The sequence below is a fragment of the Amblyomma maculatum genome, chromosome 10 (assembly GCF_055883805.1).
Source record: "Amblyomma maculatum isolate TAMU_Amacu chromosome 10, ASM5588380v1, whole genome shotgun sequence".
In the NCBI taxonomy this organism is placed as follows: Eukaryota; Metazoa; Arthropoda; class Arachnida; order Ixodida; family Ixodidae; genus Amblyomma; species Amblyomma maculatum.
In genome coordinates, this window is record NC_139353.1 from 89,870,467 (window position 1) to 89,896,542 (window position 26,076).

A 26,076-nucleotide genomic window follows, 5' to 3' on the forward strand; every position below is an offset into this window, starting at 1 on the left:
CAGTAGCGGCAGCAAGCGATGACGGGGCTCGGGAGGTTCAGAAGACGGATCGCTCTCGTTCATGTAAATGACCCTGCCACGACACGACAGGCTGGCTGATGCGGCAGACAGAAAATCCCAGCCTAAAATCATTGGGTGAGCGTACGGTGACATCACGGAAAATTGTACATGGTGGTGTACACCGTCAACAAAAACTCGCACAGTGTACGTATAACAAAAAGCAGGAATTATTGCACCATCAGCTCCACGGAGTTCAAGTCAATCGTAAGGCGTTTTCACTTTTCGCAAACGGGAGCACAAGTCAGTGTGCATCACACGAACAGCGGCGCCCGCGTCAGCCAAAACCTCAACAGATAAACCTTCAACCTAGACTAAAATAATATTCGAGGGACGTTCCGGAGGATTTTTGGGATGGCCGAAGAGGGCAGTTTTCTCTCCGGAAACTGCAGCGGTCAGTTTTCTGATAGGAAGGGGGTCGTCAGATGAGCTTGGCGGAGAGGCGAGGCTGAGCGGCGAAAAGGCGAAGGAGAACGGCATGTTGAAGGCCTGTAACCACCAGGAGGAGAGGGACTTCCTGGCGGGGGTGATGAACGTCGGGGATAATCAGGGGATGAACGGTGGTTAGAGACGGAGATGCGAGGAGGGTAGTCTGCTTCAAATGCGTCATAGCCGCGGCATTCATTTTGGAGCCTGCGACGACAGAAACCGGAAATATGGCCTCGGTACCCACAGTAATAACGAACAGGGCGGGCTAGGCGCCAGGTGGGGTAGTATGTCGGTGCCGCGGCAGGTGGTGCCTATGCGGCGACATGAGCAGTGGTAGGCGCCGGTGGCGTAGGTTTCTCGAACTGCAGGCGGCAAGGACGTGACCTGGGCGTACGTTGGCACCTGACAGATGGTAGGAGCGACCGGGTTTGACGAGGAAGAGGTCATTGAGGCCAGCTCTTTTTTGACAATGCTACGCAGGCCGGCACTTGAAGGATGTTGCTCAGATGCAGGGCGGCACAAATAACCTTGAGCCGAGAGCTCTTTACGAATTAAACCCTGAATAAGCGCTCGGAGGCCGGAGTCGGCAGTGAAACCAAAGGAAATCGGATCAGGCTGCAGGCGTATTGACTGTAGTTCGTCAACGCGTTGGCAAGTCGATATGATGGCATCGATAGTGGTAGGGTTCTGCACGGCCAGGGCATTAAAGGCGGGTGGCCCAATGCCTTTAAGAACGTGCCGAACTCGCTCGGCCTCTGGCATGGTGTCATTTATGTGGCGGCAAAGTGCAAGAACATCTTCTATATAAGAGGTATAGGCCTCATTGGACCGCTGAAGTCGGGTTTCTAGCTTTTTCTTGGCGGACTCCGTGAGAACAGTAGGAGCGCAGAAAATCTGACGTCATCATCATCATCAGCCTGACTACACCCACTGCAGGGTGAAGGCCACTCCCGTATTTTTGCACTTACCCGGCTCTGTGCTAGCTGCATCCACTTGACCCCTGCGAAATTCTTAACCTCATCTGCCCACCTAACTTTTTGCCGCCCCATGCTACGCTTTCCTTCCCTTGGAATCCAGTTTGTTACCCTAAGCGACCATCAGTTATCCTCTCTTCGCACTACATGTGCTGCCCATGCCCATTTCTTCTTCTTACTTCCCACTAAGATGTCGGTAACTTGAGTTTTTTCTCTGACCCACTCTGAACGCTTCCTATCTCCTAATGTTACCCCTACCGTTTTTCGTTCCTTAGCCCTCTGGGTAGTCCTCAACTTCAGTAGAACTCTCTCGGTTAGCCTCCACGTTTCAGCCCCATAGGTGAGTAAAGGTAAGATGCCACTGTTGTATACTTTCCTCTTGAGCAATAGCGGTAAGCTGCTAGTCATAATCTGCGAGTGCTTGCCAAATGCGCTCCATCCCAATCTTATTCTTCTAGTTATTTCTTTTTCGTGGTCCGGATCTGCGGTTACAACCTCTCCTAAGTAGACATATTCGCATACTACTTCCATTACTTCGCTACCTAATGTAAACGGCTGTTCCTTCCCGAGGCTGTTGAACATTACCTTAGCCTTCTGCATATTGGTTTTCAAGCCTAACTTTCTACTTTTCCTGTCTAGGTCATCAATCATTATTTGCAGTTGATCCCCCGAATTGCTTAGCAAGGCAATGTCATCAGCAAATCGCAGATTACTGAGGTATTCTCCATATACCTTGATCCCTAACTGCTCCCATTTCGAGTCTCTGAATACTTCCTCTAAGCAAGCTGTGAATAGTACTGGGGAGATTGTGTCTCCTTGCCTAACACCTTTGTTTATAGGAATTTTGTTACTTTCTTTATGCAGAAATGTGGTTGTTGTGTAGCCACTACATATATCTTCTAGCACTTTCACGTACAGCTCGTCTACCCCCTGATTTCGCAATGCCTGCATCACCGCCGAGGTTTCAAGTGAGTCAAATGCTTTTTCGTATTCAATGAATGCTATGTATAAGGGCTGGTTATATTCCGAGCATTCTTCTATCACCTTATTGATGGTATGAATATGATCGATAGTAGAGTACCATTTCCGAAAACCTGCTTGATCCTTTGCTTGATTGCAGTCTAAGGTTGTCCTGATTCTATTAGTGATTACCTTAGTGAATACCTTATATATAACAGACAGTAAGCTGATTGGTCTGTAAATGTTATGGTCCTTAGAGGCATTTTCTTATTAATGAGGATGATGTTTGCATTCTTTCATGGTTCCAGTGCCGTCGATGACACCAGGCACTGCGTATACAGGGTGGCCAGTTTATCTAGCACGATATCGCCCCCCCCCCCCTATCCTTCAACAAATCTGTAGTTATGTGATCCTCTCCAGCTGATTTCCCCCTTTTCATGGTTTCTAATGCTTTCTTGAACTCGTCCTTCGTCACCGGTGGAACATCTGACTGTTTTGCCTTGCCGTCAAGTTCGTTACGGTTCTTTCTACTTTGGCTACTGTAGTGATCTGCATAGAACTCCTCAGCTACTTTGACTATCTTGTCCATATTCGTGTTGACGTTGCCCGCCTTGTCCCTTATCGCATACATGTGGTTTTTGCTTATGCCCAATTTCTTCTTTACCGCTTTAAGGCTTCCTCCGTTCTTTACAGCATGCTCAATTTTCTCCAGTTATACTTCTTTATATGGGCCACCTTGCGTTTATTGATTAGCTTTGATATATCGGCCAATTCGATCTGGTCTGTTGGATTGAAAGCTTTCATACTCTTGCGTTTCTTAATCAAATCTTTCTGCTCCTTAGACAGCTTACCGGTATTTTCCCTAACTATCCTACAGGCTACTTACCGCACATTCAGTACTGATATCTCTGAAATTATTGTTCATTGCTTCTAGGGTAGGGTCGCCATCCTGGGTTATAGCTGAATATCTATTCTGTACCGAGATCCTAAACTCTTCTGCCCTCCCCCTCACCGCTAATTTGTTGATGGGTTTCTTTCTTACGAATCTGTTGCGTTTCTTCTTCAGATTTAGGCTAATTCTGGACCTCACCATCCTGTGCTCACTGCGTCGCACTTTCCTGATTACCTCTACATCTTGCATAATAGCGGGGGTTGAACACAGTATGAAGTCAATTTCATTTTCAGTCTCCCCGTTAGAACTTTTCCATACCCATTTTAGGTTCTTCAGTTTGCTGAAGAAGATATTCATGATTCTTAAGTTATTGCGCTCTGCAAACGCAACTAGTAACTCCCCCCTTGCTATTCCTAGAACCAATGCCGTAGTCACCTAATGCCTGGTCTCCTACCTGCTTTTTCCCTACCTTGGCACTGAAGTCGCCCATTAGTACAGTATACTGCGTCTTTACTTTTCGCATTGTCGATTCTACATCTTCATAGAAGCTTTTAACTGCCTGGTCATCATAACTACATGTAGGTGCATAGGCCTATGCAACCTTCAGTTTATACCGCCTATTAAGCCTAATTACGATGCCTGCCACCCTTTCATTAATGCTATAGAATTCATCTATATTCCCCGCTATATACTTATTGACAATGAAGCCTACTCCTAATTGTCGCCTCTCTGGTAAACCTCCATAACACAGTACATGCCCATTCTTAAGTAAAGTATATGCCTCATTCGGCCTTATAACCTCACTAAGACCTATGGCATCCCATTTCATACCCTCTAGTTCCTGTAACAGCACTGCTAAACTAGCTTCACTAGCTAGGGTTCTAGCGCTAAACGTTGCCAGGGTCAGTTTCCAATGGCGGCCTGTCCAGCGGAGCCAGGAATTCTTAGTACCCGCTGTTGCGTCACAGGTCTGACCGCCGCCGGGGTCAGTTGTTCCGCAGCCGCTGGAGCTTATCATGCGCATTATATATATATATATATATATATATATATATATATATATATATATATATATATATATATATATATATATATACATATATATATGTATGTTTGGTTCCTGACGCAGCACGATATGTTTTGAAAAATATGGACGAGATAATTCCGTGGTTTAGTACAACTGCTGGTTCAAATTCGTTATGTTTGTATCTTTTTGAAATTTGTTTTATGCAGTTATGCTTGGGCCATGTGCGGGGCTCAAAAAAAATGCTGCTGCAATATCGCTTTTCGCACCATTGTCAGCAACGAAAAAGAGCAAATGCAGTGAAAACAAGACACTCATACGATTAAAAAAAAGAAAGAGGGAACATTGTATATACAAAAGATGGTGCAACTTTATTGATTCAGTGTGTGACAAAAGGCAACCACAAAAAAAAAAATTTGGCGCCCCGATAACACATAAGATGGTTGAAAAAATCAGTTTCGCGATACAGCCCGGGTTCCCGGAAGTTCAGTGCAGGTTATCATTGTGCGCGATGGTCTAATGTAAGCGCATACAGATGGCTATATGAACTCCTCTGCGAGAAGTAGAGGGTGGCTCAAGAGCAGGTTCGCGCCTTAGAAATAAAAATATATATTCAAGTTTAGTGTCCAATGACCAGGTGGGCAATGAAAGAATGTTTAGTGGAGGCTTCCTGAATATTTATTGCGACTGTGCTTCTTTTTATTGGGATAATGAAATTTCCTCGTACATGTCATCTGCATCTTCGTGCGTAGCGATGGAGTGAATTTTCCGTTGATGAGCCGAATCAAGAGTTCTAAAAAGAAGTATTTTGAAGTCACAGTTTGCGTAGAGCACAAAAAGGCCTATAATATTGATTGTGGGTGGTTGTTTGGTTTCGCTTGTAGGGGTGATAGATTTGTGGGTGAAATAGCCAAATAAAGGGCACCGCACCTCATAAAAATACAGCCCTCCCGTTTCAATAATATTATAGGAGCATTGTTCAGTTATTTGATACCTGCGGTGTAAGCAATAGGTTGTATGTAAAAAGCACCAGGTAGACAGTTATAGTTAGTTAACTCAGCTTATTTAGTATTATGGCACAGAAACAACTAAGGCTTTGAGGCGTCAAAAAAGGTTAAATAGGTTGAATATTTTAGGACGAACACGAAGTAAAGAGGAGCCTAGCGCTAACGGGCTTAACTACACTGCTGCTCGCGTGTGCCGTCCAAGCTGAGGGAAAGCAAATCAGGCTGTTCGATTTATAGGAAATATCTCATTAAAATTGCTGCGGCGGGACGTCATAAACACGAACCTTGAACAATTTCCCTGACATACCGGGCTTTTAAGACACGTCGACGCTCCAGATTTATGGCTAAGACTTAGAGATAGATAAATACAACACTTTTCAGAAAAGAGTTTGAAGCTTCTGTCAGCATACCGGACATACCTTTAGTCTTTGCATTTACTGGCAACCATTTCTGTACGGACCGTAGCTTAAGCGGCCATTAGAATAATAATAGATTATTGTTTATTTTCCTAATACTGACTGTAATATTTCTACATGTGCGAGATTTACCATTGTGTTGCCAAATATTTCTACTTTAGATTTAGTGTTATGATCAGATCTCTATCAGTATAGCCGCAAAAAATTTGATAGAGGCTTCTCGCACGCTGCATGCCGCCCGAAAATTGAATGTGAAAAGGAAAAGGCGGAGAGAAAATTTTAATTTTAACGTTCTTAAATGAATTAAGGTTCATAAATATTAACCAATGAGTTGACTCTAGTTAGCCTAGCAGTTGGTTTTGATTTCGCAGTATGCAGAATAATCAGTTCTGAGAAAGATTGCCGGCGTTTAATTCGTGCATAAGAACCCACGCTTGAAATAAATTTGTGAGAACACATATTTATTGTCATCCTATTAACATGGCCTTAAATGTTGATTCAAAGAATATAACCTGCGTGTAATTCCCATCTATTGTGTAATTAAGCGCATGGTCACTAGTTTTCACTAGTCTCGCTGATGTGTTTGCGAGATTTCCAGCGCCGACGCTGTGGTATCCATTGGTTGCTGATGTCTTGTTTTTCGTGTGATACGCAAACCATCCATCAAATGTCACCGTGGTAGAAAACTTGCACTTCTGAAAAAAGAAAGAAAGATATCAATGCGAAAATTGTTGTTCGTTCTGAAATTTATTGAATATTTTATTACTCCCTTCTTTTCGAGCATGCGGTCGAGCTCCACCAAGCGCTCCTCTTTGGGAGCCTTCAGATTCGACGCAACTTCATGCCGACGCTGTTGAGCAACGTCTGCTCGATGTTGTGTTCTGCGGGTGATTCTGCTGTCAAGAACATTGCAATCATCCGAGTTGCGCATGCACTGCTTTAAAATCCGAACAGCCTGCCTAAAAAAGTATTTATTCACAATGATTTCTGTCAAATTTGAAAATGAACGCGCATGAAGGAAAAGGTTTGATGGAATGTTTCATTGCATTGAAGGATACAGAATGCACCCAAGCAACAAATTTTCAGTAATATAAACACCATACAAAATAAGTTTTCAGCGTGGACCAATATTTCTGCCAGATGCACTATAAAGGACGGGGAGAAAACCTTAAACAAAGAAGGTAGCGCGACCGATTAGGAACACAAGCAGATTTGGAGAAAGAAATATCGCGAGGAAAATGTTCAAAATATAAACCCACCACGTGACTAAATAACGGTATGCAATAGATACTGTAAAAAACCAGGAAAGCATGCTTTTTAAAAAAGGCAGGGGATATCCAAAATATTATCAGCCGGCTTATATTGTTTTGGAAATGGCCTGTGAAGCTGACGTCCAGCCCCGGTTCACCAATACGTTCCTACCTTTGCTATCTTTTGGAGAGAATGATCCGAGTTTATGAGCGGATAACAGCATCGGCTCGTTTCTGTTCGTATGTTCCCTTAACCGACAAGAACAACTTCAGAAAGCTGAAGAAAACATCGCGATGCTTTCTAAAACATGTGCAAAAAAAGAAAGTGCTGGGCACAAGTTGGCCTCTTGAGACCATGCATGTATGTAATTCGCGTTAGATAATATGTCCGTTAATGTCAAACGCCTGCTATAACTTCGAATTAATAAAGGTCCTATGTAAAGTTTCGAAGGTCTGGCTACTGAGATTCTTCGGGCGTATATGCATGGGCAGCTTAGCTTCAACACTGGACGAAACTGGCCGGGACACATCTAGATTCTTTTACAGGAGATAGCATTTCGGCCTAGCAAATAGAGGCCAAGTCATGGATAGGAACACTGCGGTCCAAGGTGAAGGCAGTTTTACTGAGCCAAAGTTTACGAGATTTGGAGCAACAAGGTATAATTGTTTCAAAGAACACAAATCCGCAATCATGTCACCGCAGAAGAAATAGGAACGCAAATTACTGCATGACAAGGCATCCTTCGTACTAAAGCCATAGCAGCATAGTAGCCGCAGTAGATATAATAAATCCAGCGGCAGCGCACCCCATCAGTTCCGTTGCAGAAAGCATATAGTTCGTAGGCGGGGCATTGGGCTGTTGTCTTTCTTTGTATCCAAATAACACAAATGAGCCAAAGCGATACAATGGGTCGAACCTAAGGCAGTTTTCTCAGTATTCTGACCGTAAACCTGCTGCAAGGCAATTAGCTAAAGTTTTTGGCAAATATATTTATCTCGGCCACGAATGCGTATATTTTACCTCTTCCAGAATCACTATGCAGCCGTCACAAATCCAAGCCTGGTATTTTTATCCCTAAAAATACAGGGGTTCCAATGTACAAGCATAACAGGCCTGCATACCTTATCCCCTTACTAGGATAGTAACATTCGGTCGTTAACATAACTGGCATGCACGCGATCCGCCAGGTCCCCGTCCATTTGCAACACACAAAACGTTATATAAAATTTCAATTGCCTAAACAAAAGTCAATCATCTATTTAAATATAAACACGAAATGAATGCTAAGGCTCGTATTTTAAAGAAGAGCTTCATTTATTATAACTATTGTTGACTTTATCCAATTTCAAAAGCCCAAAGAATAATAGTATATTAATGTTAGAGTCCAAGCATCCTGCTGCAAATGTATAGACAAGTTTTGAAATGAGTATAAAGTAGTTTTCTAAATAATTCTGATACCTATGTCGGACATGCTTCGGTTTGTTTATGTTGTTTAACAATCGAAACATAGCGAGGCTTTGAAGAGCACAGTAGGGGAGCGCTCTGAATATTTCTAATCAGATTGCGAAATTGCGCTGGCAAAGAGGAGCAAGAAAACCCTAATTTCTCCTGACCGAAACGGGGCCGGCGCGACTGGGATGAAATCGTGGCTCTCCATGTCATTAGGAAAGCGTCGTAACCACTTCAGCACAGTAATAGAAATGTTAATTCAAGAGAACACCTCATTCATTTTAATTTTATTTTGTCCAAAGTATGTTATAACACCAGTATTTCCCGAGATGTCTCATTATATGAGACGAGAAACGAGCTTCCAGAACGCGACAAAGACATCTAATAATCAGCCATGTCGCTAGGGCTCCGCATAACAGATAACCTCCAGACTGCCTGGTGTTAAGATTTAGCACAGCGCATAAAACTAAAAAAAAGTGACTCCGGTGAGTCTTACTGCTTTAAGTTTAAGGCTTTATCTTTGTGCATGCCTCATCACATTGAAGATGGTCAGTGTGGAGCTCGAATTGTAGCCAATTAGTTGGAAAATGATTATTGTAACCTCTGCTATGCAGATTTATGGCACCTGTAAGGATGAAAACACTCAGGAGTCCCCTATGATGAGCATGATGGCGAGATACATGTGACAACTGATAATACAGCTTGTGTTTTGTAATCGTGTTTTTGCCCTTAGGATTCAAAGAAGCGGTTTCACTTTTTTTCTGCCCGTGTGCAACAGATCCAAACCCATGGCTACCGCATTCTGCTCCTAATTAGCTTTATGCGTTACCTAAATTGCATACTGCGCTATTACTCAGGTCCTCAGTTTTTTACTTTGTTGATCTTTGTACGAATACGAATTGAATCTCTACACTTGAAACGGAAGCAGAACTAATTGTTACACGCTTTTGCGCATACTTCGCATTTTTCCATCTAAGATATATAACTGTACTCTTGAAGTACATAGCGTGGATCACGTAGGCACAAAACGATACTGACAACTGAATACGGACAAAAAGTTTAACTAAAATTTCAGCGCGTTACACTGGGATGTAGAACCTTACGCATTTTTCTTGCACCGATTTTCCAAGAAGCTTTTGAGCAGGTCACATACTCTTTCAGAGAGTTCGTTGAATTACAATACACATCCCCACTGTTCTCTTAAATTTCAAGAAATGTTTGTTCCGGTTGGCAAGTGAACGTTTCTTACACAGAACTAGAAAAGCGACAGGCACAAGAAGAAAAAGACAGAAGCTGCTGGTGTGTGTCCTTTCTTGTCCTTTTCTGTCCCGGCGCTATTTTAATTTATTCCGCAGGAGGTTATGCGTAGTGTGAACAACTGGCTTAGATTAGTTTATAGAGAGTGTTTCACAAAAGACTAATTCAAAATTTTAACAATCTCATATTTTTTTGCATACATTATTCATAAAAGCGTGATATCATGTATAATTTTACCAAGTATTTTTGAGAAATCATAAATAACTTTGTTGGCTTCTCATAGAGTTTTGGCATGCTGTGATAAAGTTAAGATTTTCGGAAGTTAGAATGCTCAAGTGAGTTTTAAAAACACAAGCTTACGTATTTTGGGTAGATGAAGATTGCGAAATTCGCCAAAGTATTGAAGTTTACAAAAAACCATACGGTGTAAATACTTAGTTTTCATGCAAAAAATTTAATCTTTTTGTTTATCTGCGATATGAACACATGCAATATATATATATATATATATATATATATATATATATATATATATATATATATATATATATATATATATATATATATCATTAACACTTCATTTGTTCTTCGTGGACGTTTCGACCGGGGTCCGGTTTTTTTCAAGACTGCGGTTACAAGCAAGCAATGTAACCACAGTCTTGAGAAAGACCGGATCTCGACCGCAACGTCGACGAAGAATAAATGAAGTGTTAATGATCTTCGCTATTTATTTATTCTGCAGCCTAGAAAGTATTTTTCGCAAGCACATATATATATATATATATATATATATATATATATATATATATATGTATATATATATATATATATATATATATATATGTATATATATATAAATATATATATATATATATATATATATATATATATATATATATATATATATATATATATATATATATATATATATATATATATATATATATATACGCTTGCGAAAAATACGGTTCGAAAAATAAAAAGAGTGTTCACCAGCGCCACCCTCAACCATAGCGGCGGACGTGGAACGTCCTGTGTTACCGCCAGCGTCACGTAGAACGTGATCAAGAGCGACGGCGAAAGCTGTGCTAGAACCCTCTTACGCTACCTATGGCTTATATATATATATATATATATATATATATATATATATATATATATATATATATATAAAACATATTGGACTCAAAGTTTTGACCAGAAGCTGAGAAGACATAGGGGAATCGAATTTAGCTTATACTGAGGAAGGTTGCTGAACATATTTACCTGCATGCTAAAAAGCAGTCGCCTTTCGGTGTATATCTTCGCCCAGGTTGTTCGAGCAATTATGATTCTTCCGGCGCCATTAAGGTTTAGGTTGACATTTCTTCTTTGTACACCACTATGGGGAATCAAGGGGGCCGTGACGGTTAAACTGAGTTTGAAAGGGCTCCGTATGCTGTTATTGAATTGCCAGATATACATCGCCATGACGGGATTCTCAATTGGACCAATATAAAGGTGATCACCGCATGTCATTTGGCTTGCTCTTGGGTATATCGGGTACCTGCGAGAAATCGGCAAATATAGGAAGGTTGGCATGATGTTCCAATAAAACTAAGCTGAAATTCTGGCTTTATGCTCTCTATGATAAATAAGGACAATTTGAGCTCAAGCAGTGATTTTCTTCTTAATTGTTGTCTAACGTGTGGCCATCTTTGGAGGCCTTTGACTAAAAGGATAGCTCGTTGGCGAAGCACGAACAATATAGAGCAGAGCGAAAAATGAGCGCTGAATAATCTAAAAACAGGATATATTAACACTTGGAAAATGCTTGCTTCTATGCATCCACATTACTGAAAAATTCTACTGATCCAACGCCAAAAAGTGACTTGGCTGCACAATGATCATTTCAAGCCAATACGTACTCCTAAAAGTAAATTTAAAGTATATTTCTTGGCAATAATATCTAACAGGCCACATTTGTATCATCATAAAAACGAAAACGCGCATTATATTCGCGAAGGAAGGAGAAAGCGATATTTAGGGAGGCCACAACAATGCATGTACTTTACAGGTTTCACGTTCTGGGGTAGTATAACAAAAGAATAAATATGGAATGGACTCTACGAAGAATGTTTTTCAATTATGGGAAATTGCACTGGCAGGGCCCATTCAGATGCTCAGATTGCAGGCGTAGCCGAAGGAATGTTTTAGATATATCCTAGGCGCTTCTTAAGCTCGAAGATTACTCGCTGGGTTTTAAACCTTCGCTAACGGCTTGGATAATCACAGGGTCTTCAAAACAAGAATACAAGAAAGTTGAATAGGTATATCGCTAGACAGGCTGAGCGAAAAGGTTTGTAAAATATTAGAAACGACGTTAAGAAGACCCATCGGTGCACGAATCCACTGCATATGCTCGCCGCTGGGAACAGAACCCGAGTGCATGGATTGTTGTACTGTAACTTACTCTGTAGTCTTATTGTGTCGCTGAGTCCAGTATTCGTAGTTTCCCGTCAGATTCCAGTTGTCAATCAGGCCGTCAGTTTTATTCAACATTTGAATGTACTCCTTTCCGCTTTCCTCCAGGTCAAGCATATGTACGACTCCTTTACAAAGAGATCAGGAATGAAAACATGGTCAGTAATTTACACTTGATGTACAATTGTATTGTTTGCTACTTTAACTATTGTTTAAGAGATTATATTTCGAGGTAATAAACCTCAGGGGATGCTAACCGGCTCTGCTGTAAATATGATGTGCTCTGCGGCTTGAGAGGTTTTTACTTCAGCTTTGATGATTTCTGTTTCAATGTGCTCAGAATGATCAGATGCCTGTGTTTCTCTCTCTCTCAATATATATATATATATATATATATATATATATATGTGTGTGTGTTGTGTGTGTGTGTGTGTGTGTGTGTGTGTGTGTGCGTGCGTGCGTGCGTGTGTGTGTGTGTGTGTGTGTGTGTGTGTGTGTGTGTGTGTGTGTGTGTGTGTGTGTGTGTGTGTGTGTGTGTGTGTGTGTGTGTGTGTGTGTGTGTGTGTGTGTGTGTGTGTGTGTGTGTGTGTGTGTGTGTGTGTGTGTGTGTGTGTGTGTGTGTGTGTGTGTGTGTGTGTGTGTGTGTGTGTGTATACATAGGTTGCCGAGTGGTGGATACAAAAAGCTGTTTGTATAAGGATTGGTATAGGTTTCGAGAAAATATCATAAAACACTCCTTGAATTTGGGTGAGAGCTCCCATTTACCAAAACGTTTGAAAACAGTCTTACCTCGTTGCATTACCGCCTGAAAAAAATAGAGCATTTAATACGGTTAGCTTAAGCAGGTAAATCGGGCGTAGTAATGTTTCTTTTCAACCAATGCTTACTTTCATTCAGTGAATATCTGTTTGCTAGGAGCAGCCTACATGAGTCGTTATGCGAATCGTTTAGTCCGCAAGAAGAGTATAAAAATTTACATTAATATTATATGGCCTTTGAACAGTTACAACATAAACCTTTAGGTGGGATGCTTCATTAAGAAGACCCAATAGCAGTTTCAGCATGAGTTATCGCCGACTAACCAGGCTACATTGTGAATATAATATATAAAGGCAATAGGCCTGTGAACAATTTTTCAAACTGAAGAGAGTTTATATTCCATATCGTATTAATACCGTCCATTATTTCAAGCATTCAGAAATGTTATCACCAGACGTTAGTGTAACTGTTTACAAAACATCAGAATTTGAGTAGGAGCAAATGTTCGAATGGAGAAAATTTAATAATAAGCAATATCCAATAATGGTTTGTATGACAGCCCACTAACCAGTTGAAATGTATTACAGAAAAAAACATCCTTACTACATGATTCCACGCTAGACAGTCAGAAATGGCTTCCGAATTCTACTCTAATTCTCAAGGAAAACTGATCGCCTTAATATTGTACCTTTTCTGGTGGGAACGAATTTCGAGGAAGAACCTTTCTCGGAGAGTAAAAAGATGAAAAAATTGTTCTCTTTAAAGTTTGCAATCGCGAGCTGAAATCTGAAGGGTTAAATGAAATTACTCGGAAATTGCTTCTTATATGCAACAATATACTTTAAATTGATAGACTTTTATAAATCTCTGGGGGTTACTGTACGATTTATATGCAGTGAATAAATGACGCCGCTCTAAAACATCAATCGCAAAGCAGTGGTGCAGCTACTGCAATAAAGATGGCGCACGTACGTGTAAATAAGGTCTTGATGCTGCATGAAGGGCATCCGACAGCCGCAGAAAGACCACAATGAGAGCAAATGTCCTTTGGAGCATGTTGTAAATGTGTAGAAAACCTGTAAAACAAAAATGAATAATTGAATTATTTACCGCTAGTTTTAAAGCCTCGTCGCTTTTAAGACGACATTTTTCACGACCCCGCCAAATTTGTTTTCATTTCGGATTTGCTATGCCAACCTCCCCAGCTTTGTCGGCCTCTGCTCCTGCTTTCGACGTTTCCTCTTGAATTTTGCCTCCATCACCTCCCTTCCTACCTAACTGCTTGCAGGTAGATCCTACCTATCCGCTTGGATGCCAACCTGCGATAATATCTTGATCATAATACGCAGCATTTTGGTTTCGCCTTTTATTTTTCGTCACTTTGATCCGACTATATTAGAGCTGAACGTTGAGTTAGTTGATGTAATATCTTGGATGAAGGCAGCAGAGCAGGATCATAAAAGATCTGACTGTGCCAGCTGAGATGCACAGTGCTGGCAGCGGCATTGAGCCAGGTACCTTTAACCCAACAAAACCTGTTTTTCCCGAATCGCTGGCGTACGCCCGCCGAACCTTGATGAAGGCGGAGTGAAACTATTCTGTAACAGAAATAAAATGTCATTTTTGGGGTGTCGGAAAACTTCGTGCATATTCGTACGACTGGCAATTTTATGCGGCAACTGATCATCACGATTTTTTTTCGCTGTTCTCTCGTAGAGACCCTTCCGGCTGCCCTGCTAACTGGCCTCTGTGTCGAGGAGTATGGCATTTATGTACTTTCTATTGCGAAATCAACACTAAGCCAGTTCTAACCACTCGTCGCTGTGAGCCGTGTACGTGTCCCCGAGCCGGCGCTGCGCCTAACAAGAAGAACAAGGAGAAGGAGACGAAGAAGAATAAAAAATGAAGAAGAAGAGTGAGAAGGAGAAGAAGAACGCTCGGTCGCCCGCAGCTAATGCTTGCGCTCCATATTCGGTTCAACAGCGTTGAACCCTTCTAATTTTTGTCGTAGGCCTCGTGCATGCGGACGCGGACGCTCTTCTCTCTCGTCACTGCCTTACGCTTCCCCAACTGACATGGCCTACACTTACGATTTGTCATCGATTGCCACTGTCGGCATGGCCATCTAACAGCGGAAATTACCAGTGTGCAGCTACAATTCTAGACTGTCAAGTCCCAGTTGCTGTCATTCATCCAGAGGACTCGTTTACCAAGCCCACCACATCTGCATTCGTGATGGCCTGCTCTATCGCTACAGATATTTGCTTGACGGAAAAAAAGTGGCTCCCAGTAATCTCCGCGCTGACATTGCGCTGCTTTCCTTGCAGACCGAGAGTGTGTCCGCTGTGGCGTGTTGAGAACCTATAGGCGCCTGCGTCTGCAGCTTTACTGGCGTAAAATGTACCGCTTTGTACGCCATTTTGTGCGCTCTTATACATCAAGTTTATGCCGGAAGACTATTCACAAGTCTCCTGCTTCGTTGCAAACATTACTGCGTCCTAACTGCCCGTTTTACCACGTTGGCATAAATCCCTATCGCCCTCATACTCCCACTACAGCTTCGCAAACGCTGGATTATCGCGGCAGTAAATTATCTCACCCAATACATTGAAGCAGCACCGTTACCGTCTGCCTCCGCAGAAGTCGCTTTCTTTATTCTCAAGAAACCAATTCTTGGCCATGTTGCCTCCACGAACTACTCAGCGACTGCGGATACGTTTTCCTCTCCGGCGCTTTGGAAGCCCTCTTTAAATAATGCGGTGTCACTCCCCGATCGGCTACTTCTTACCACACTAAGAAGAATGGCATGAGAGATCATTTTCGCCGTAGTCTTACTGACATGCTGACCACTCATTCCAAAAGATAGGTTCCTCCCTTCGTCGCCTACACGTAAAACACTGCGATAAGAATACTAATAGACTCTCTTCCTCCTTATTTCTTTAAGGGCACCAGCCAACATGCACAATGGACACACTTCATTCCTACCGCCTTGATGTTTGCGAATCGGCGCCACTCTCCGACGCCACCATGAACGCAAAGCAAGGCCGCCAGCTCACCGGCTCGCTTACAACTGAAAACCATTGCCAACCAAAACATCTCTATGACACCGGTAATGGTTCATCACTTCCCCAACTATCTGGTGTGGCTCTTAGTTTCTACAATGTTTTTACAACGACAGTGACAGAAGGAGAAAAGGAAAATGAAAGAGAAATTTATTCCATTATTTCTGCTTTCTCTTCCTTCTGTCGCTTTATTGTAAAACATTTCAGAAGGCGCCTGAGCACACTGTAAAAACATTCTTTAAAAAGGTTGTGCTACGAAATAAATTTGTTTCAAGGTTTTTAGGATAACCGATGGTCGCTGAGGGTAACAAACTGGATTCCAAGGGAAGGAAAGCGTAGCAGGGGGCGGCAGAAAGTTAGGTGGGCGGATGAGATTAAGAAGATCGCAGGCGTCACGTGGATGCAGCTAGCACAGAACCGGGTTAAGTGGAGAAATATGGGAGAGGCCTTCGCCCTGCAGTGGGTATAATCAGGCTCATGATGATGATGAAGGTTTTTAACCCGTCTCTCTACGTTTAATCGGTTGTTTTGAAAACGTTTGATATATATATATATATATATATATATATATATATATATATATATATATATATATAACTTAAAGGAGCGAACAGTCCAGAGGCGAAGGTAAAGGTTGGTGATTTATTATTTCCTTTTTACGTTATTTGTTGCTACTGACATGAATAGAGTCTTGGGATGATTTTAGGGAGAAAGAATATTAAATGAAAAGCAGAAGGAAAAACAATGCGCCGTTGGTGGGAGTTATATATATATATATATATATATATATATATATATATATATATATATATATATATATAACTCCCACCAACGGCGGTGAAGAAGAAAGAAGAGCAAGGGCAGAGGAACGTTTTTACGCTTTGCCAGAGTCCTGTCTGGACCGATCCCTGTAAATAAATCCCCCCGTGCGTACAAAGCACGTCATATCTTGGTGAGAGGTGCTTGGGTAGCGACCACGGAGCTTTCCATCTACCGAAGAAGCCGTAGCCTTGCTGGCCTACCACCAATTCCATCAGACATGGCTGAAGACGGCAGTACCGAGCAGCCAGGACCATCCACGGCGAACAACTGGCCCCATTATCGAGAGCCGCGTACTTTTTCCGGAAAACCTGAGGAGGACGTTGATGAGGGGCTGAGGCACTACGAAAGAGTGAGTTAATACAATCACTGGACCGCCGCTACTAAGCTTCTAATGTGGTGTTCTTCCTTGCCGCCACTGCCTTCGACTGGTTCGAAAATCACGAAGACTCATTAAGTACATGGGCTTTCTTTACAAGCGAGATCAAGAAAAATTTTAGGGATGAACCTGCAAAGAAGAAGAGCGCTGAACAGACTTTGCTTCACCGGGCGCAAGTACCAAGAGAAACTTATACTGCATACATCGAAGTCATCTTAAAGCTATGCAAGCTGGTCAATCCAACTATGCTTTAAGAAGACAAAGTTGGCCACCTCCTGAAAGGATAATCAGAAGACGTTTATAATTTTCTTATTAGGAAAGAGAGCCTGAGCACCACCGCTGATATTATAAAACATTGTAGAACATTTGAGGCTCTCAAGCTGCGTCGAATTACACCTAACTTCGGAAGACTGTCCAATGTCATCCCCTGCAGCAAGTGTTGAAGCCTATACTTCAGTTTCTATGGCTGATATGATACGAGAGATTGTACGCGAGGAATTCTCAAGTCCCAGGGACACCATCTGTGGTGAAGAATATGTGCGGCAGAGTTGTGCACCGCAGGCAAATGTTGCCGCCCTGTCCACTCCGTGGGTTCAACCTAGCGGCGCTTTCCATATGTACGATCGGCGCAGCTCTACTGTAATAGAAAGGACATCTGGGCGAGTTGGTACGGCGACATGACGGTGACGTGATGTGTGTGTGGGGTCGTCATGATTTCGATTTTGTTTAATGTGTGCTTTGGTGCTGCTTGGCAGGGATATTTATACTGTGTTTTTTCAATAAACTTCAGCTGCGCGTCAGCGCCCGTCCTGTTTGATCTTGACCTCCATCCGAGTCTGTAGCGCTGTTTCTTCATCATTGCAGCTCTCCTCAAAGTTATGACCACCAGCCGACGCAAAGGAGGCCCGCCTACTCTGGAAACGTGGTTCGTCAGCAGCGAGAGCCTGGCTACAATCAACGTCGCGACTTTGTTAGTGAGGACTCCTATGCTGATCGCTGGCGCCCTCAACCTGTGTGCTACAGGTGTAGAATTCCGACCCATAACACTAGGTACCACTGCCGCCGTTTTCCAACTGTCCAAGACTACCGACCCCCGGGGAACATTCATGGGCGGCTGCACATCAAACAGCAGCGATGCCCGACAATGTCCCCTTGGGACTGATACCATTCGACATATTTGCGGAATTCATCTCCTGCAGCTTTTCTTAGATTGGCGCCGCCACGCCCGCGCCAGCGCAGGTCACCTTCCCCTCGACGTCGTATTCCCCCTCCGCCTCAGGGAAACTAGGAGGGGCCGCCGATGGAGGTGAGGCCGCCGGCGAGTCGAAGACGTCCATACTTCTACCCGTGTTCATGTTAAAAAACAAACTAGAAATGTTTGTTGATGGTGTGAAAACAATGGCTCTTGTGGACACTGATGCTACACTATCTGTTATGAGTTCGAGTTTTAAGAACCGTTTAGGTAGGAAAGTAATGTTCAATGGTGACCGTGCTGTGTTATTCTGTGGTGTCGGTGGTGAACCTTTAGTTCTTCTTGGCGTGTGTGCTTCGGATGTTGTTATTGATGGCCTCAAGTTTAGAATAGAATTTGCAGTGCTGGCCCGATCAACGCATGATGTGATTCTTGGGAGTGATTTTTTGCAAGAGTGCTGTGCAACTTTAGACTGTGGTACGGTAGAGACTGCTTTGAATCCTTCGCTACTTTCGGCTCTTGTGGATGACTTGACACCTCATATTGGAGCATTTGCTGTGGAAGAAGACACAACTGTGCCAGCGTTATCTGCAGCATTCGTTCGGAGTTTCTCTATTCGCAACCAGTGCGAATCGTTTGGAGCTATAGTAGAACCTACGAAACTCACCTGCTCTAAGAAGAATATCCTTGTGCATCGTTGCGTCGCTTCCGAGACTAGAGGCCGCACTGAGCTCTGGAGAGTGAACCACTCTGAAGAGGCAACTATGTTGCCTCGGGGCTTGAAACTGGCCCGTTTCGAGGAAGGCGTATCAGGTTCCGTCGCGGCGTTAAACAGCTATGTCATTAAGCAGCAGGTGCAACCAGGATAAAGACCCAAGTTACGGCTATGATTAAGTCTCTTTCTACAACCGAGCGCCGCATTCTAGTGGAACTACTGAAACACGTGAAAGTGTTCGACGTTGCCAAGCATGACAGAACGCCACTGCAAACCAGTCGTATTCTCGTATTCATCACTCGATCAACACCTGGTCCGCACATCCAATGCGTCAGAAGCTCTATCCAGTCTCAGCAACTGAACGTAAGGTAATAGATGAGCATGTTCAAGACATGCTAAAGCGCGGCATTATTCTAGAGTCCTGCAGTCCTTGGGCAGCTCCATTTATCCTTGTTAGAAACGAAGATGGCACATGGAGGCTTTGTGTCGACTACCGCCGCTTAAATACAGTCACAAAGAAAGATGTCTCCCGCTTCCACGTATAGATGACGAAACGGACTCTCTGAACTCAGCTTCATACTTTTCTTCTGTTGACTTGAGATCTGGCTACTGACAAATTCCCATGCACATTGCAGATAAAGAAAAAACGACATTCGTAACATCAGACGGACTTTATGAATTTAACGTTATGCCTTTTGGATTATGTAATGCGCCTGCCACATTCGAGCGCTTAAGGGATACAATCCTCGATGGACTAAAATGGCAAATTTGTTTAGGTGATTTGGACGACGTTGTCGTTTTTGTCAAAATATTTATTGAGCACAACAGCCGTCTGGATACCGTACTTGATTGCATCGAACGAGCTGGTCTTGTACTGAATGCAAAGAAATGTCATTTTGGTGATTGTGAAACAACTGTCCTCGGTCTCTTAGCTGATAAAGATCGTCTTCAACCAGATCTCAAGAAAATTGAAGCTGTGAAAAGTTTTACCGTCCCCAAACCAGTAGAAGAGCTGCAGAGCTTTTTAGGGCTATGCTCGTACTTTCGACACTTTATACCGAGGTTTGCAGACATCGCTTACCCTGTCACGTGTGCAGCATAAAGATGTACCATTCAAATGGACCAGCGACAGTGACTCAGCTTTCAGTCATCTGAAATTTCTTTTGACCTCGGGCCCCATCCTCCGCCACGTCTGCTTATCAGCTCCAATTGAAGTACACAGTGACGCAAGTGGTATCGGTATCGGCGCTGTATTTATACAACGCCAATGACCCGATCAGCACGTTATAGCGCATGTCAGCCGCTCGCTGAGTAAATGTGAAAGAAATTACACTGTTTCAGAGCAAGAATGTCTCGCCGTTGTTTTAGATGTACAGCGCTTTCGTTCCTATCTGTACGGGACTGTTTTCACCATCGTGACCGACCACAATTCCCTTTGCTGGCTCGTGACTCTTCGTGACCCCTGTGGGCGGCTCGCTCGATGGGCTCTACGCCTAAAGGAGTTTAATTTTACCATGGTGCATTAAAGCGGTCATAAACACTCAGACCCCTATTGTATTTCGCGTTTTCCGCTTGAAACGACTGATGAAGACGCAGACAACTTCGATGAATATTTATATCCAATTTCACAAACCTTCCCCAAACTCCAAGTTTTTCCAAACCGAGAAACGCAAAAATCCAACAATAACCTCTCTGTCTGATTCCAGCAAGCATTCTTTTTAGAACTCATTTTATATTCGCGAAGGAGTGCTTTAAAAAAGGAATTTCGCCTCTGGGAGAGCACGTATGCTTCTTGTCGTTCCGGAAAGCCTACGTATCACAGTTCTAGAAATGATGCATGATGACGCCACGCCTGGTCACCTGGGAGGGGCCCCAACACTCCACCGCACAAAGCAGCGATTTTACTGGCCGAAGATGCGTTCAACGATCCAGCGATATGTAGCCAGCTGTGTGCAATGCCAGCGCTTTAAGCTGTCGACTTCAAGTCCACATGGAAAACTGCGGCCAGTCACACCTCCAACAATCTCATTTGAGAACGTTGGCATTGACCTTCTTGGACCTTTCCCACAGTCATCTAAAGGAAACTGATAGATTTTTGTGTGCGTGGATTATTTAACCCGCTATTGTGAAACAGCCGCGATACCATACGCTACTGCGTCTGAAGTATCTAATTCCTTACTGCGATTCGTCATTCTTCGGCACGGCCCTCTTGTAGTCATCATTAGTGCCCGTGGACGCCAATTCACAGCGGACATTGTCGAAAAACTTCTTCGCGTCAGGGCCTGCAGTTTTCGCTACTCCACGCCATGCCACATCATCCCCAAACGAGCAGTATGGTAGAACAAACTAATAGGACGTGTACCACCATGTTGGCTATGCACGTCGCTGCAGATCATAAGGACTAGTACGGCGTTCTACCGTTCATTACTCCAGCATACAACACAGCGCAACATTAGACAACAGGCTACAGCACCTTCTATCTTTTCTATGCTCGAACGCTTCGCTGTGGCCTCGATAGCATACTGTCATTTTTCATTCATGACGAACCTTCTTTGGCTACCACACTCTGCAGAGCTGAAGAAGCTCGCCAGCTGGCCAGAGTTCGAATTTTATCTTCACAAGAACGTTCTAAGAACCGCTACGACGTCCGACACCAACAAGCTTCTTTGTTCCTGGCGACTATGTGTGGTTGTGGCCACCTCTCCGTAAGCGTGGTCTTTGCCAAAATCTTCTCTCATGCTACACCGGACCGTTTGTTGTGTTAGAGCGCAATAGTGATCTGAATTACGTTATAGCACGCATAACTGTGAATGGTCGACGGTCAAGGCAGACTCAGTTGGTGCATGTAGCCGGCCTCGAACGATATTCTATGGAACTAGCTGCAGTTTATAAATAACGCTGCAGTGCAGTTTATAAATAACATTGCTTGAGTCGCAGTCGAAGTCCTCATTTATGTGAAACATGAACGTCTCGGGCTTTGACTTTGGTACTTTGGTATCCGATATGTATGGACAGACTTTGCAGTGAGGTTTTCCGCATGGATGACACCCAATACGACCGACAGTCCGTTTGGTTTTGGCAATAACATGTATGCCTCTCAAGTTCCTGTCCCGGCGATAGACAACCCGTGGTAGCTTTTTGAATATTGATGACAGCCGAGCGCTCTGTATTATTATGTTAAAATGATGGCTTAGTATGTTCACTCCGGGAGCTGTCGAGAAATAGGTAAGAATCAGGTTTGTTCTTGTACTACCATCCTTTTTCATTGATTTCTATTCTAGGATGGAGGCCCGGTCAAGGTTGCGGGCGCGCTCAATCGCATCATCGACTACCTCTTCCATGTATTTTTCTCGTGACAGTGTGGTTTCGAGAGTTTGGGTATGTTAATCGAGTTCATCTGTGTTGGAGCATATCCTTCGGTACCTGTGTGCCTGGGATTGCGGAATACTTGTTTTGCAGTGTTTCAGGCGACTGCTTTGAAAATGAAAATACTGCTGTCTATCCGTGGTCTTTTTGTATAGGGTAGGTGCGAGGGAGTTACAGGCTACTGATATCTCCACGTCGAAAAAGTAAATCCTTGTATCAAAAATACTGTGCATACATTTGACTGAAGGATGCAGGGAATTAAAGTGCCCAATAAAATCCAAGACGCTCGTTTTGTCATGTGGCCACACAAGAAAAATGTCGTCAAGGAACCGCTTGTAATAAAGTGGTTTGTTCGTCCGCCTTCCCAAGAAGGGAATTTCAAGTGACGCCATGAAAATGATCGCATAATTGGGAGCCATTTTTGTTCCCATAGCAGTGCCGCTTATCTGTAGTTAGTGCTGTGCATTGAATTTAAAGTTGTTGGAGCTCAGGACTTTATCGAAAAGGATGAAGAGCGTGGAAATGTCTAAATATATTGAAGATTTGTACTTATCGAAGGCGGCTATAGCTGCTGTTATGCCATCTGCATGCTGGATATTTGTTTGCAAAGAGTATACATTCACGGTCTCCAAAAGGCTTCCTACTGGTACTGTCATGTTGGAAATTTCCCTAATGATATGGCTGGTATCCTTTATGTAAGAGGGAAAACTCTGGGGATGTCCTAGATAAAAAAAAAGTAATAAATTTAGACATGTTTTCTGTCACTGTCCTATTGCTGGAGACAATTAGATGGCCGGGAATATTAGCTTTATGTATTTTAGGAAGAAAATAAAACCGACGTGGAATTGGGTTGCACGGCAAGATAGATTTTAGCATTGTCTCAGTAATTCTGTTCTCCTTAGCCAGTTTACTGAGTGTGTCTTACATTTCGGCAGCCAGTTGGCAGGTGAGGTAGGTCGGAAGTTTTTTGCAGAAATGTGTGTCATTAAGATGGTAACGGCCCTCCTTCAAATATTCTAATTTTCTGGAATAACTATAGCACCACCTTTGTCGGCTGGTTTTATCACAATGTCCTCATCTTTCCGCAATGCATCCAAAACATGTCATTCTTTACTGGAAATATTGTTGCGGATAGTAATGTGCCGCATCGACGTCTTTGCGTGCGAATTGTGAATTATAGTGAATTTTGTTGGACCTGAAGCCGAAGAGGTGGACTAAATATGAGTAGAGAAAGCCGAAGCCTTAGAAAGGAAGGATTCGAGTATTTTTCGCAGATATCGCATAATAAAGCGGAAACAAAAACACATAGAGCCCTTATCAGCCTTTCTTCGCGCTGTACGGGTGCGAATGTAGCGTTTGAATTGTCTGCGCCTATTCTGCATTTAAAATACAACGCAATATTCTGCTAAAATTGGCCGTACGCCTGGCTTATGTAGTTTGTATTGGTAGATGCTTTTCAAAGACAGAAGGATCTCGACCGGCGAATGTCGATATAGTTCCAAAATGATGACGCCCTTTTTTATGAACCTAATTTATTACATATGTCTCACCTTTAGAGCAACTGTTGGTACAGTTGCGCGTGACACTAAACTGCACTCTCGGATCAAAGTTTAGCTTTCCCTTGTGGTCTACGAGGAAATCCACAATCTTATGCAGGCAAAGGTGTGTGCAGTGGCTTTTGTGCAAAACGATTAGCTGCTCGAGGGCATACGTTAGCTCTAATAACGGCTAAAAGACGATTCATTTCCTTCGGCCCCTCAGCTTGTGCAAGATAATCGCACTTCATTCATTTCACCGGAACATACTGTGTCTTTGCAGGCGCAGTATCTTCAGGTGCTTATATGACAAGCAATTTCCTCGGTAATTTTCATTAGTCTCTAATGCTCCTTAAAGAAGCAAAACAGCTCTAAGAAAGATTTTGCTTTTGCTCTTTGAAGATGCGTTTAGAGCGGGGTAGAAGATATATAGCCTCCTTTTAAGGTGAAACGGCTCGATCTTTCCACGCGTAGGGGAAATAAGCGGGTACGGAGCTTTAACTTTCAGGTAACAACACCTCCTAAATAGGCGCAGTCGAGCGGCACTTTGTTATTTATGCTACAATCGCAAATAATTGTGGAAATTGTATATGTCGACTCCGACATATCACGTACCCAAGTTTTAGGTGGACATGTTCAACCGGCAGTACAAACATTTACGAAAGTCGTATCCCGTCATTTTAGTATCAGTCCACATTACATACTATAAGTGTGTCGTAAAACATATGAGATCTTTTTACCGAAGCACGTCGCTGAACAGAGACTTAAGCGCTACATTGATAAATATGTAATACTATTAAACATCTGCAGATTAATACAAGCCATTTATGATTTGCTTGGAGTAGAGTTCCATCTTTTCTTCATAATGATTTATGTTAAACCTTTGAGTGCTTTCTAGGATGTTATGCTGCCCATACATATTGTCTCCTTGAACACTCAGAAACCGCCCTTTATAACATACGCGACGACATTGGTGACAAAAAAAATGTAACTGTTATTTTACAGTATTGCTCAGTTCGCATGAATAAAGCTGCATTGACTTGCTGCACCGAAAAAATCCGCCGCACCGTCTAACTTCACACTAGGTATTTAAACTACCGTCGTGAAAGAGAGATGCCACGGAAACGTGGAATCATTCTAAAAGCTTCCTCTTCCAACGAAAAAAGGAGAAGAGGAGCTGCATGGTATAATTAAGGCACTTCGCGTTGCTTTAGCCAGTTGGCTTACGGAGTTACCGAGGCTTTTAATATGATGACAACGCCATCACTATATCCAATAGTTAGCTTTCATACTAAAGAAAGAGAAGGTCCACTATTACATCACAGCACAATTAGGGTCACATGGATCGTAAGCTGGTTGCTTTCAATATAAGTCAATCTTTTCTTTCTACACAATTCGAGCAAGATATTGCGTGTATTTTGTTCGTACTAATAAGAGCGCTCTCATCTTGAAATGTTATGAAACCTTTATGGCTTTTCTCATTTGCTAGAATCACGAACAATGTCCGAATGTTTTGAACAAAGCTTCCAAAACGTGAAGCAGGCGTTACAGCGCTGCTCCAATTTTAAACTTGCGCTCCTTGTACAGAAAAATATATTAGAAACGGCAACGAGCAAAACATAACGGTGCTTTCATAAAATCTAACTATGATATTAACGGACATATAAAAACGGAGCACCAGTGCAAAGTAACGTGAAACTCACTGTGACCTTCTGGACCTTGGTAAGCCGAAACTAGATTGGAGCTATAAAGCAAGACCGCTTTTTATTTCAGACGCCCCTGCAGGGAAGTTTTTACATTTTCAAAAATGTAAACTTGATCTTATTTGGCGTCAATTTATTCTGCAGTAAATTCCGACGCGTTGAGGACAGGCACGTGAATAGGACGTGGCAGCCACGTTTATTCTTGCAAGCTCGAAGTAAATATATATAGCGAAGGGCATTGTATGCAATTTTATCGTGTCAATGTCACTTCTCGGTTTTTAAACTCTACTGAACGAGGAAATGTCTGTTGGCGCTGCAGTAATTTATGACAAAAGAGCGGTGATAGAATAGCTAGCGCAGTGGTAAG

General features: G+C 42.8%; 1 long non-coding RNA gene across 1 annotated transcript; it reads right to left on the reverse strand.

Moving 5' to 3' along the window:
- Window positions 1–11,055: 11,055 nt before the first annotated feature.
- LOC146176984 (uncharacterized) lies at window positions 11,056–24,677 on the reverse strand. Its single transcript, XR_014701591.1, has 5 exons — window positions 24,622–24,677; window positions 13,911–14,014; window positions 12,969–12,984; window positions 12,169–12,307; window positions 11,056–11,262 (listed from the first exon to the last, which is right to left on the reverse strand). It is a non-coding gene; the product is annotated as an uncharacterized LOC146176984 (long non-coding RNA).
- Between the last annotated feature and the right edge of the window lie 1,399 nt (window positions 24,678–26,076).